The sequence below is a fragment of the Ixodes scapularis genome, unplaced genomic scaffold (genome assembly GCF_016920785.2).
Source record: "Ixodes scapularis isolate PalLabHiFi unplaced genomic scaffold, ASM1692078v2 PGA_scaffold17__5_contigs__length_683569, whole genome shotgun sequence".
In the NCBI taxonomy this organism is placed as follows: Eukaryota; Metazoa; Arthropoda; class Arachnida; order Ixodida; family Ixodidae; genus Ixodes; species Ixodes scapularis.
The window spans coordinates 425,641-438,553 of NW_024609843.1; positions in this window are offsets into that span (position 1 = coordinate 425,641).

Consider the following 12,913-nt stretch of genomic DNA (forward strand, 5'->3'; position numbering starts at 1 on the left):
TAAACACTCCAATACGTTCAAGCGGCAGTTGTAGGCTGTGCGCCCGTCGGTTACATCTCTTCTGTTTCAGATCTGTGGGGAGGGTCTTCGTCTGACCGCGTGATCGTTGGTAAAAGTGGGCTCTTAGAACAGCTTCAACCGGGTGATGCCATGGTTGACAAAGGTTTTAATTTTGAAAAACAGCGCGAATACCACACGGACAAGAAGGTATTCGCGCTGTTTTTCAAAATGAATTCATACCAACTCGCCCAACTTTCCATTCTAGAAAGGTTTTAAACTCATGACCAGCCACCGGGTGTGGGAGTGCACATTCCTTGCTTCCGGAAACCTGGAGAGCCGCGAATGGCTGAGAATGAGCTCCGCACACCCGACATGTAGCAAGTGCTCGTGTCATTGTTGAGCGTGCGATTCACAGAATTAAACAATTTCACATTCTCGACAGACCTTTCCACATCACAATGATGGACCTAGCTGAGCAAACCTTTCAAGTTTGTCGCTACCTGAGGAACTTTCGTGGTCCTCTAATTAACAACTAAAAACCACTCCCTAGTTAAAAAAGTCTTATATGAGAAATTTCTCGTGTTCAATAAACACATATGAATCATACAAGATCTATAAGAAGATATAAGAACCATATAAGAAATAAAAAAGATACTTCTCACAAGTTTCTTATACGGTGCTTTCGTGTTCTTATATGTCTTATATAGTTCTTATATAGTTCTCATTTCGTTCTTATATGTTCTTATATATCTTGTATGATTCATATGTGTTTATTGGACACAGAAATTTCTCATACAAATAAGAATTTTCAATAGGGCTGTTCTGCTGTTTCAATAGACCTTTCTCTGAACTACCCGAACATCAACTCTGCCTCCTTGCACAGAAAAGGCTGTCTCCATTTTAATCTTAATGAGTATCGCACCGGCGCGCGGTCGTGTATCACTACTGCGTGGTGCACGATAAAAAACCCATGCTAGCGTTTGCACTGCGCTGAATAAATTTCTCATCTACAGCTGGGAGACTCATTGCCCGCTGAGGCAGACTAAGTTTTAAGCTGCATAAACATACATAAAACCCAATTTTTTCGAAATGGTGTCTGTTCGTCTTAATCAGCATCAGGCCGGATGTGATCTTGGTGACAATGCGCGATGAAAGTGTCATAGTTCTCTTGTACCTGCAGCTTGTAAGTACACTCCTTGGCAGGATAGTAGCTTTTAGTCACTCGTTCCCCAGTCGGCTGTTCAACACACAAACTTCGTCATTGACACAAAACTCCCATGCTCTAACCCTTTGTGTCACCTGAAGGAACTGATGTCTGCTCACGTTGGCTTCCACGGACGGCTTGACATTATACAATCTCGTGTGGAGACATCTACACAACAGCAAAATCGCTGGTGGCTCTCCAGTTGTTGAATGTGAAACGTTGCAGTCACTTAGGAGAGATTTGTTAAAAGTTACCAGTGGCTGCTTGGGTTATATGGTGCTGTCAACACCGGGAACATTCCGCTGCTCTTCAATAATAGGAATGTTGAAATAAGTGGTTTTTAATGTACATATGGTTCGTTTTGTTGCATTTGATGCTTAGTGTTGTTTTGCTGGTTGTGCAACAGGAAATTAAGAGTTATAATTACTATTGTCACTTTGTTCATCCTATATTCTTTAAAAATTATGAGAGTTATGGTGTCAATAACTGGTAGAAACCCGCACCGGAAGGATGTGATTACTGTGCCAAAGTGCTTACCCTGCCACATTTTCCTAAATTTGAGGAATTTTGGCCAAGAGTAAATATCACTTGATACTGAAAATATAATAGCTCAGGCCTCGCTACATGCCAGATTGTTATAGTGGGCTTGTGCGAATTTTCATGAGTTTCGAGTTTCATATCAAATAATGTACTATTTGATTTCGTCTTTATTAAACGCTGAAAGTACTCTGAATTTCTTTTCTTATATTTCTCGTGTGGTTGATCTGTTCCGATAGGTTAGCTAGCTTTGTTGAGGGCGCTTCTCACTGCGCACAGTTGTACTGGAGTTAAGCGACAACCACAATAATGGACATCACATTGTTGCATCCCTATTGGAAAACCCCAATATGAACAGCGTATTATGGATATTGGTAAACAATATCTTTTTGATTGTATTGCAATACGATATGGACAGTGTATTGGAAAACATTACATTTATTGTATTGTATTACAATAAGGGTTTGTTATGGGATTCCAATATCCATAATACGCTGAAAACATTGGAATCCAATACCGTATAAACCCTTATTGGATCCCCATGTGTCTATGGGGATCCAATAAGGGTTTACAATTTCAATATACTCAGCGTATTATGGATATTGGAATCCAATATATTATATCGGCTACCAATAACTATACACGAGTTGGAAAATCACGTTCAGCGCAGCATTTCTCCGCAACGCAGTCTCTTCTTGTGTGTATTTCTGAGTGATAAAATAAAAAATGTTGCTGTTGTCAAATTATGAATAAAGAAGCAAAACACTGGGCTTATCCATAGCAAATATATTTAACATATTCCTGAACTGGAGGATCTCGCATTTACTGCAAAAGAAAGTTAATTGTTTAGGACTCTCATTCAAAAACTTGCTGTTTAAAAACAGAATGTGAAATCCTCACCTTTCAATGAAAACAGCACCTGTTAGCTGTAGCCATATAGAAGCTGCAAAATAAAAATTTGGGATTAGTTTGCAACAAGTAGCAATCCTTCACTAAGCTGGATAGATTCAAAATTATGTCTGTGTTTGATTGCGGAAAGATAAGCTTCCATTCCACTGCCACGGGTCATTCTGAGCTCGGTCAATTAAATACACCTATCCGCTCGTCTGGCTTCACAGTTCCTGCTTTGCACCTAACCACGGTGAAAGATACACTCTTTAGGTGAGGACACGCCGGGGCTGAACGCGCGGCGCGAGGAATCAAATAGTGTTCGTTCGACGGGCATCCGAAAGACTGCATCATTCGGCTGCCACCGTGCCCGCGACTGACAGTGTCACCGGCGGCCAAACGGCGGAACTGTGTGACAGCAAAAAAACATTATCTCGTTGTCATGACACCCCGGTACACCATGGTCTTTCTGCACGTGTGACAACCTCGCTGGAGCTCTGCGCGTGCGGTACATAAGGCGGCACGAGCTGTCTTTAACGTGCCCACGGGTCGACGAGTCACCTGCTGGCGTTGCTTCAAACCAAAGTGAGAGAGTGTGAAGAGCGAACTTCATCGGGCCGTGGCCAAGAGCGCGCTGTCCTCACCCGAAGAGTATTATCTTACACCGTGCACCTAATTAAAGTATCTGGAATGCTCACCTTTGAGGAAAAACGAACTGGTGCTTGCTTGCTTGTAGGCCGTGGAAACTGGGACAAACTGGGAGAGAGATTTGCGATTAGTTGCGTTCAAGTAGCAATTATATTGAGTAGCCCCGTAAAGTACACTAAGTCGATAGGATGGAAGCTTGAGCGAGTTGGTGAACCATACTTGGCGGTGACAGCGCAGCAAAATTAATCTCACACCAGACACTCAGGAAGACAAGCACACGCGCTGAACTTACAACTCTTGTGTATTCGACTGCTTCATTTTCTCTTCAACGTCTGGGTTGACTTTTCAGAACGTGATGAGTAGAAGAAGTAGCACGAAATACAAAGAAAAATTCTAAAGAGAAGGCAAAAGAACAGTAAAAGAGAAGACAAATGAAGAAACGGAAAAAAATGTCTAAACGAAACACTTTTCCGAATTGGCCCTCTCCCTCATCGCTATCATTTAGATAGAAATTGGAGCTCTTTGGTCGACAGCGCTATAGAAGGACTACTTACAGACTTGTCCTTCAGCTGTGCTATCCTTTCCGCTTCCATTATTTCTCTAGTCAATGCGTCTCTACTCCTACCTATTACAGAACAATTTTCAAAATGTGCTATACAGCCACAATCGCGACAATGGACTCCCAAGTGTCCAGCTACGACTCGGTGGGTGTTATAAAAATGCTCTCTTAAACGATCATTCAAACACCTTCCAGTCTAGCCTACATACTCTCTACCACATGAGAGTGGGACAGAATATACAACTCCTTCAGTACATATTACAAAGCTCTTTTGGTTTTTTTCAAATAACCAACTTCCCGGTGTGCCGTCATTTACCTTCCTGCACAGGCTTAGAAGCTTATTTGGTGCTGAAAAAGCAACATTAATGTTAATGCAGTTACCTATCTTTTTAGACCGTGCAAAACTTTATGTATATATGGAACAATGGCCGTCCTTTTCTTTTCTGTATTGCGTTTAGGTCGTTCACCCCATCTTATTCTCTTTCATAAATCCTCTGCAACGGCTGTAAGTAATGCACTAGGATATCCTGTTGACTTTAACCTGGCGATTTGAGCATCAAAGCTAACCTTAAGTGAATGAATACAAGACTTATTAAGCACACTGGTGAGACAATTTAACAATGCCTCGCTTAACAAGCCTGGAGTGTGCTGACTGAAAATTAAGAGGTTTCTTTCCTCTCGGTTTGTATGACCAGCATACATGATGCTCCGAAAAAATTAATCTGAGGTCCAAGAACCGTAAGGAACCTTCTGTGGAGAGCTCATGAGTGATTTCTGGTGGATCTATACAGGATTTACAACAGGAAAGAACATTAGAGACTAATATTTGAAAGTCCTTAGCTGCACAATCTAGCACAATCAAAAAATCATCTACAAAGCGAAACACCTTCACAACAGAAGAAGCATCTAAGCTACGTGAAAGGAGCCGGCCCCGATGCGCGAGGTAAAGGTTACTCAAAACTGGTACTATGCATGAACCAATGCATACCCCTGCTTTTTGGAGAAAGGTGTTACCCTCCCAACACGCAAACATAGATTTAAAATATAAGGTGAGCAGTTCAAGGAAACCACCTTGCAAAAATCCTGACGCGGTCTGAAAAGCAATAAGTCATGTATTCATTCAATTAAGGTTAGCTTTGATGCTCAAATCGCCAGGTTAAAGTCAACAGGATATCCTAGTGCATTACTTACAGCCGTGGCAGAGGATTTATTAAAGAGAATAAGATGGGGTGAACGACCTAAACGCAATACAGAAAAGAAAAGGACGGCCGTTGTTCCATATATACATAAAGTTTCGCACGGTCTAAAAAAGATAGGTAACTGCATTAACATTAATGTTGCTTTTTCAGCACCAAATAAGCTTCTAAGTCTGCGCCGGAAGGTAAACGGATCGGCACAACGGGAAGTTGGTTGTTCGAAAAAGCACCAAAAGAGCTTTGTAAATTGTACTGAAGGAGTTGTATATTTTGTCCCACTCTCATGTGTTAGAGAGTATGTAGGCCAGACTGGAACGTGTTTGAATGATCGTTTAAGAGAGCATTTTTATAACACCCACCGACTCGTAGCCGGACACTTGGGAATCCATTGTCGCGATTGCGGCTGTATAGCACGTTTTGAAAATTGTTCTGTAATAGGTAGGAGTAGAGACGCATTGACTAGAGAAATATCGGAAGCGGAAAGGATAGCACAGCTGAAGGACAAGTGTGTAAGTAGTCCTTCTATAGCGCTGTCGACCAAAGAGCTGCAATTTCTATCTAAATCATAGCGATGAGGGAGAGGGACGATTTGTAAATGTGTTTCGTATAGATATTTTTTTCCGTTTCTTCATTTGTCTTCTCTTTTACTGTTCTTTTGCCTTCTCTTTAGAATTTTCCTTTGTATTCCGTGCTACTTCTTCTACTTATCACGTTCTGAAAAGTCAACCCAGACGCTGAAGAGAAAAATGAAGCAGTCGAATACACAAGAGTTGTAAGTTCAGCGCGTGTGCTTGTCTTCCTGAGTGTCTGGTGTGAGTTCGATTTTTCCTGCGCTGTCACCTTCAAGTACACTAAGTCGGAAAGATTAAAAAAATTACATGCGCGGGACATAGATAACCTCTTGCGACGTAACTAGGCATACGTCAATTGCGCTCGCGTGTATTACAGAAAAATAAGCTTCAATGAAGGAGCCCCCAGTCGTTCTGAGCTTCGTCAATTAAAAATGCTGTACCGGTCGTCTGGCTTCAGTATTCCTGCTTCGGGAGTCTGGGATTCTCACCTCTGAGGAAAAGCAAACTGGGACCTGCTGGCTCTTAGGCCTTGGAAACTGCCAGAAAGATTTGCGATTAGTTGCGTCCAAGTACCAATTTCTTTGACCAGCCACCTACAGCACACTAAGCCGGATAAAATCAAAATTACATGTGCGTGACATAATATGCCTCTTGTGACAAAACTTGGCACCTGTTTTGTCGCCTACAGCAACACTGAAGCCAGACAGACAAGCGATACGCCATATTTAATTGACGGAGCTCAAAACGACTGGGGACGCTTTCACTGAAGCTTGTTTTACTGCAATACAAGCGTGTATTGCAGCAAAACAAGCTTCAGTGAAAGTGTCCCCAGTCGTTCTGGGCTCCGTCAATTAAATATGCCGTACAGCTTGTCTGGCTTCAGTATTGCTGCTTCAGAGCAATCTAGAAAATCTAGAATCCTCACCTTTGAACAAGAATGAACTGGCGCCTGCTGGCTTATGGGCCGTGGAAACTGCAAGAGATTTGCGATTAGTTACGTCCAAGTAGCAATTTGTTTGAGTAGCCAACTACAGCACACTCAAAATTATATGCACGGGACATAGATGCCTCATGCGACGAACTTCCTTCATCCTTGTTTTCTGTTAACTCTGCCCACCTTCACCACCCGCCTCCAATTTCTGTGCTACTTTTTAAATCTCGATTCCCTGGTTCCCAAAGGCCATGCCTTGGCTTGTGCCAGTCACGGATCTGTCAGCTCTGCAACCGGCGCCATTGTGGCAAAGACGCCAAAGCACCTGGCGCTTGATGTGCTCTTTTAATATTTTGAGCATGGCTCAAAACAGGTGTATGGGTGTCTGGTATGCCCTTTGCTTATTTGCGGATCGTTTCGAATCAGAGGGTAGGCGCTTCTGCGATCTGAGCGCATGCTCGGTTTTTTACAATAGTTGAAATTGAACTCTGCAGGAATCTTCAATCATAACAAACAGAATGTGCATGCCAAAAGGCATAGCAAATGAAACATCCACCGTCTATCTATTTTCGGTTCTTGTCCGCAAGAAGCTGTCGTATATGTAGCCTTCCTTGCTTAAGCCACTCATCCCTAATGTCCCGGTTGGGTCTCGTCCTGATGAATTGTCGGTGGAGACCTGAGGTGCAGTCAACATCAGATTAGACCTTTTGAGACAGAACCATATACTTGCTGGAAGGAAGTACACCCAAACGAATTTTAGACATGTCATTTATAGTGAGTTTTAAAATGAGAGGCCTGATGTAAAATGAGACGTCAATACTGACGCACCAATTTTGCGAACCTAGAATTTTGAAGGCCTTGTCCCCCTCGCTAGGGGGACAAGGCACATGAATCCCGGCATGTGGATGAAATTTTTACCTTAACATCCAGATTCAATGCCCATCCCCGAATATTCGACCACCACACTTTTAGAAAAAGATAACTTTTTAGAAAACACAGAGTCATCGACCACCCCTACAAAAGCCTGAACCAAGCCTACTCGTAACGTGGCTTGTTTGCTTCGTGCCGCCCCCAAGTTAATTCGGGCTGACAATGTTTTTTTTTTTTTTTTTTCAAATGGAACCCACATTCTTAGTTTCGGTTTCACTTGTAGAGGCAGGTGGATACTTTTGTAAAGCTTCCTCCCTATGCGCTTCCGAGTCAACATTTTTGCAATGGCCAACCCCCGGGCTTTGATTTTTGCGCTCCTTGACAAATGCTGAAACTCATATAGCAGTGATGTGATCGGCCTAAGCCGTTTTGGAGCACCTTTCGGAGCAGCCAAAACAGTGTTTTGGAGCAGCAAAAGTAGCTTTTAAAGCAGATATTCTAATAAAAACAAAAAAATATTTGTTTTAAATGCTGGACACGCGAAGGGAATCTTGCTCGCCGAAATAAACCAATAGACCTTATTCACTATTAGCGCCATCTCTTGACGGCCGCGCGAACCATCGCAGCCTCAGCACCCTCTTTGAGGCTTCCCCGGCCAGCGCTTCCCTGCTGCGTATCTGTCAGTTTGTGTTCGCTCTCCGCGTAAATCGTAACTGTTCTGGTCTTGTTTAATCTTCAAGAGTCGCGATGGCGTCTGCCGTGCCGGAATGGACCACGGACATCACCAGGCTGAAGTTCGTTGACGGCTCTTACGTAAACCGCTTTTATTCGTCGAGTCGTACGTCAATCTGCCCGACCTGCGGACGATGCCTCTTTTTACGAGGTGAGATTTTTGTGCCGTACTTATCACAGTGGCTATTTCACGTGGAAGGAGTTGTTTCTACTCACCATTTTCGTGTTCGCGATCTGCGGGAAAGCTGGTAGTCTGTGGAGAAGCAGCTTGCGTTTGAGCGCGGATAACTAACTCCGCGTTGGTATGATCGAGTCGTTTGTTTTGGCCACTTGTCGAACAAAATATAGTCACGCATGTCCTAAAAGTGAATGTTACAAAACAGCGCGATGTAAATATTGGGCTTGCTGGAATTCGTAAAAGCGGTATCCAAAAAAAAATGCTTTAGCAGACCGTGTTTTTGTATACCGAGGCACAACTCTTTTCGGCACTAGAAACAAAGGTGCGCTCGCGCACCTTGAGTGCCGATTAAATCTGGGCGCCCGCACTCATCACCTCGATATATGCTATCAACTCATTGCTTTCCTTCAAAGCATGCTTGATCCTCGCCGCCGCAGGGCTATCGCGCCCTCGAGAACGACTTTCTGTATTCGTAAATCTGTATCGCGTATTGCGCTGCAGCCTTGTATTGTGGGGGATAAATACATGCTGAGCAAACACATAGCCAGGGATGCACCCCCCCCCCCCCCTCCCTTTCTTGCCGAAACAAAATTCTGGCTTCATGCCTGATACAAAGGTTACTCAAGCACAGAGGTCTGGACCTGTGTGGATCGTTTTGTTGCTTTTTTTTTTTTTTTTTTACTTATGCATTGGTCGTTTTCTGCCACTTCGTTAGTGTATTTCGAGCTATAACTGCATATTTCACTAATGCCAATATTTCTGCTGCAGTGCTGGCGAGACACACCACTTAGTCACAGGCACCTGCTACAAGAGCCAAAAAAAGACGCAACCACCTTACAAGGTAAAAATGATGTCACCAGACGAGGTGCTACACACCAGCTGCAACTGCCCTGCCGGAGCAGCTGGCTACTGCAACCATACCATGGCAATCTTGCGGATGCTGGCTCTGCTAGCGGAACATGGCTACAGCAACCCACCCACTGAGCTGTCGCCGACCGAGCTGCCACAGCAATGGAGCAGACCAAGACACAGAATGGCTGCAGAAAGTGTTCTCGAGGTGAACTGGCGGCGTGTTGAAGTAAACGGGCTGTCTGATGCTCTGCCATGTAAGCTGTTTGATGTGCGCAAGAGGAAAAGGAGTGTGAACGAACAAAAGGAAGCGGTGTTGAACCTTGCACAAGACCTTTTAAGTTTGAACCCTCAAGGGTTCGGAGCAGTACTCTTAGAAGCAGAAAGTGCAGTGTTTGTGCCCACAAAGTTTGGTGCAGCTCCGGTCGGCTCTGCGATGGCTGTTCAGCTACCAGAACAGCAGCTCCGATATGAGTTCAAGACTGTGTTCACCGAACTATCAGATGAAGTGCGCAGTATGCGCTCTACTGATGCAGCAGAGCTTTGCCTATTTGAAGAGAGTGAGGTGTGGCTGCCAAGTGAACGTGGTTTGACACCAATGATCTTGAAGGTAAGCGGGACGGTGAAATCTTTCATACAGACCATTTAGTTTCTTCAGGAAACTAACAGACCGAACATGAGCAGCACTATACTCGGATTATACCTTCTGTGGTATTTTTGATGAGGAGTGTGTATGCACAACTTGATTCAACGCTTAGAACACAAGCTCTTATAAATTTGCCACAGAAAGTTGACCCCGAGTATACCTCATGCTCTGTGGGGCATTTCATATTGCAGGACACCACTCACCTATAGGAACCCCAACAGTTCTACCAAACTTTCATACCATAAAATCCAGCAAAAGCTACTTTGACACGACGTATGTTGGTAGTCGGGACCTTAACCCTTCTGACCGAGATATAGACAAACACATGGCTTCGACATCACGACTCTACGGTGGTGCTGTTGTTGCCACGGTGCCTGCGCAGAAGCTTCAACAAACGCAAATCTGGTTTCTATGCTCGCGCAGCGCCCACACCTGGTGTGGGCGAACACAGGCTTGTTTGTTAACACCGTGTCGGTCTATGGCAGTGTGCAGCACCACAGGCTTCTCTAAAAGCCGCATAGTCTGCGAGGTGTACTCACTTAATAAAAAAACAGAAACAGTAATGAAAAAATTTAGTGGATACAAATGTAGGCCACTTGTAGCAATATTTAGTTTTCATTCGGATTTGGGGCACACTTACTTGCCTCACCAGCAACACGTCTGAGCTCACACTTGTAGCCTCTGCTTCATTTACATTTATTGTGATGCAAATATTTTCCAAAAGCCAGGGGCAGTCATAATGAAACAAGTTTACTCTGGCTTAACACAACACAAAAAATAACAACACAGGCGTTTCGCCACCTATCCGGGTGGTGGCATAATCAGTATGCACTGGTTCCAATGGCGGGGAGAGCCAAAACCAATCCACTTTAATCAAATGAATTGGTTTTGGCTCTCCCCACCACTAGGGCCAGTGCATACTGATAATGCCACCCGGATAGGTGGCGAAACGTCTTTTTTGTTGTTATTTTTTGTGTTGTATTAAGCCAAAGTAAACTTATTTTATTTATTCTGATGGTGGAGTATAGTAACCATTGGCAGAGTGAATTTGCCTGCAATTTCACCTCTGCCTTTATCAAGTATGGACTATTACAAGTAATGTTGACATTTCTTTTGCAGGACATCGTTCTAACAGCTGACACAGCACGGGAGCTCGAGTTCAACACACGCCTGCAGTCCCGTTGCAACCTCTGGAAAGAATGCCGTCGTTTTAGGATAACTGCCTCAGTGTTTCAGCGAGTATGTGACAGGAAACAGCCATGGAGTGATGTGTCACTGAACAACTTGCTACGGCCGAAGGATATCGGCCACGCTGCACCCGTCAAGTATGGGATTCTGAACGAGCCACGAGCAGTGGAACGCCACGAGGAAGTGATGGACCTTCTTGGGTACCAACCCCACACACATGCTTCAGGACTGTTGGTGCCACCACAGTCCCCCTGGATTGGTGCCACGCCTGACAGATTTGTCTATTGTGCACATGAGGACACTGCGTTTGGGGTGTTGGAGTTGAAGTGCCCTTGGACGAAACGCTCAAGCACCGTAAGCAGTGCCTTCGCCGACCCCTGCTTCTACATCGAGATGGTGAACGGAAAGCCGTACTCTAAGAAAAGTACAAGTGCATACTATCAAGTGATGGGACAGATGTATTGTGCAGGACTTTCATGGGCGCATTTCGTTGTGTTCAGCAGCTCTTGGCTGATTATTACCAAGGTGAAGTTCGACCAAGCCTTCTGGGATGCGACAAAGCTGAAGCTGGACAGGTTTTATTTTGATGTTGCACTTCCGTTTTTTTTTGTTTGACTGAGTAATTGACACGGCAAGGCTGCTAGAAAAGTAAAAAGAAACATGATTCTTGATTTTTATTTCTACACTTATCCAGGCTGTGTAGCAATGATAGATATACAATTAACGACCTGAACTCTCAATAGAGTAGAGTGTTGGGCAAGTTGGTTTTGGAACTTGGAATACATTTTAGCACTCAAAAGACAAGGACACAAAGACGAGAATCAGACACCACAGTGCGCTGAACAGATAAAAGGGCCCGTTATACAAGAAATACATTTTAGTAGAGTAGACTGTTGGGCTAGTTGGTTTTGGAACTTGGAATACATTTTAGCGCTCAAAAGACAAGGACAACAAGACGAGAATCAGACACCAAAGTGTGCTGAACAGATAAAAGGGCCCATTATACTAGAAATAAATTCTAGTAGAGTAGACTGTTGGGCTAGTTGGTTTTTGAACTTGGGAATACATTTTGGCGCTCAAAAGACAAGGACACAAAGACGAGAATCAGATATCACAGTGGGGTTTTGGAACTTGGAATACATTTTGGCGCTCAAAAGACAAGGACACAAAGACGAGAATCGGACACCACAGTGCGCTCTGGTGTCTGATTCTCGCATTTGTGTCCTTGTCTTTTGAGTGCTAAAATGTATTCCATGAACTCTCAAACCTGACAAACTAATCTTGCTTTTGTAACAGTGGAGATTGAAAATTAGAAAGTATACAACAAATGGTCCACACTTGGTTTGCAAGTGGACCAAGTGTGATTGGAAGAGCACTGTCGAATATATGAAAACATTTTATGCGCTGGATTCGTCGTTCGACGTGGATGCGAAGGGATGTTATCTCCTCTGTGAGTGCGACATCTTCCTTAGAGAGGTGTCCACCACTCACAAATGGTGGGAGGTTTAGTCGCACCCCCAGAGGCTGGAGCAAGTCACTGAGCTTAAAGCCTTTGTCGGCCATGACAGAATCATTGTCATCAATGGGCAAATCCAGAAACCCACTCTTCTTCACTAACTTTTTGACAGAAATACACCCTGTGAAGAGGGAAGAAAGAAAGGTTATGCACCCATCCGGTGAGATGCCCACTAGTCCCTTAAGTGTGTTGGTAGATTTGTAGACAGAGTACGTCTCCGACTGGAGGACGAATGAGCTCGGTATTTCTACTTCGATTTCAGTTGCATCAATAATGACCCTCGTAGTACCGTAACACCTCTTGAACTCCTCAGGCATTCTTCTGTTGATCAGTTCTCTTGATTGCCACAAGCGCAGTTCACACAGCCTCAGGAACAAGAAGTTCACCCACGTCGAAAAT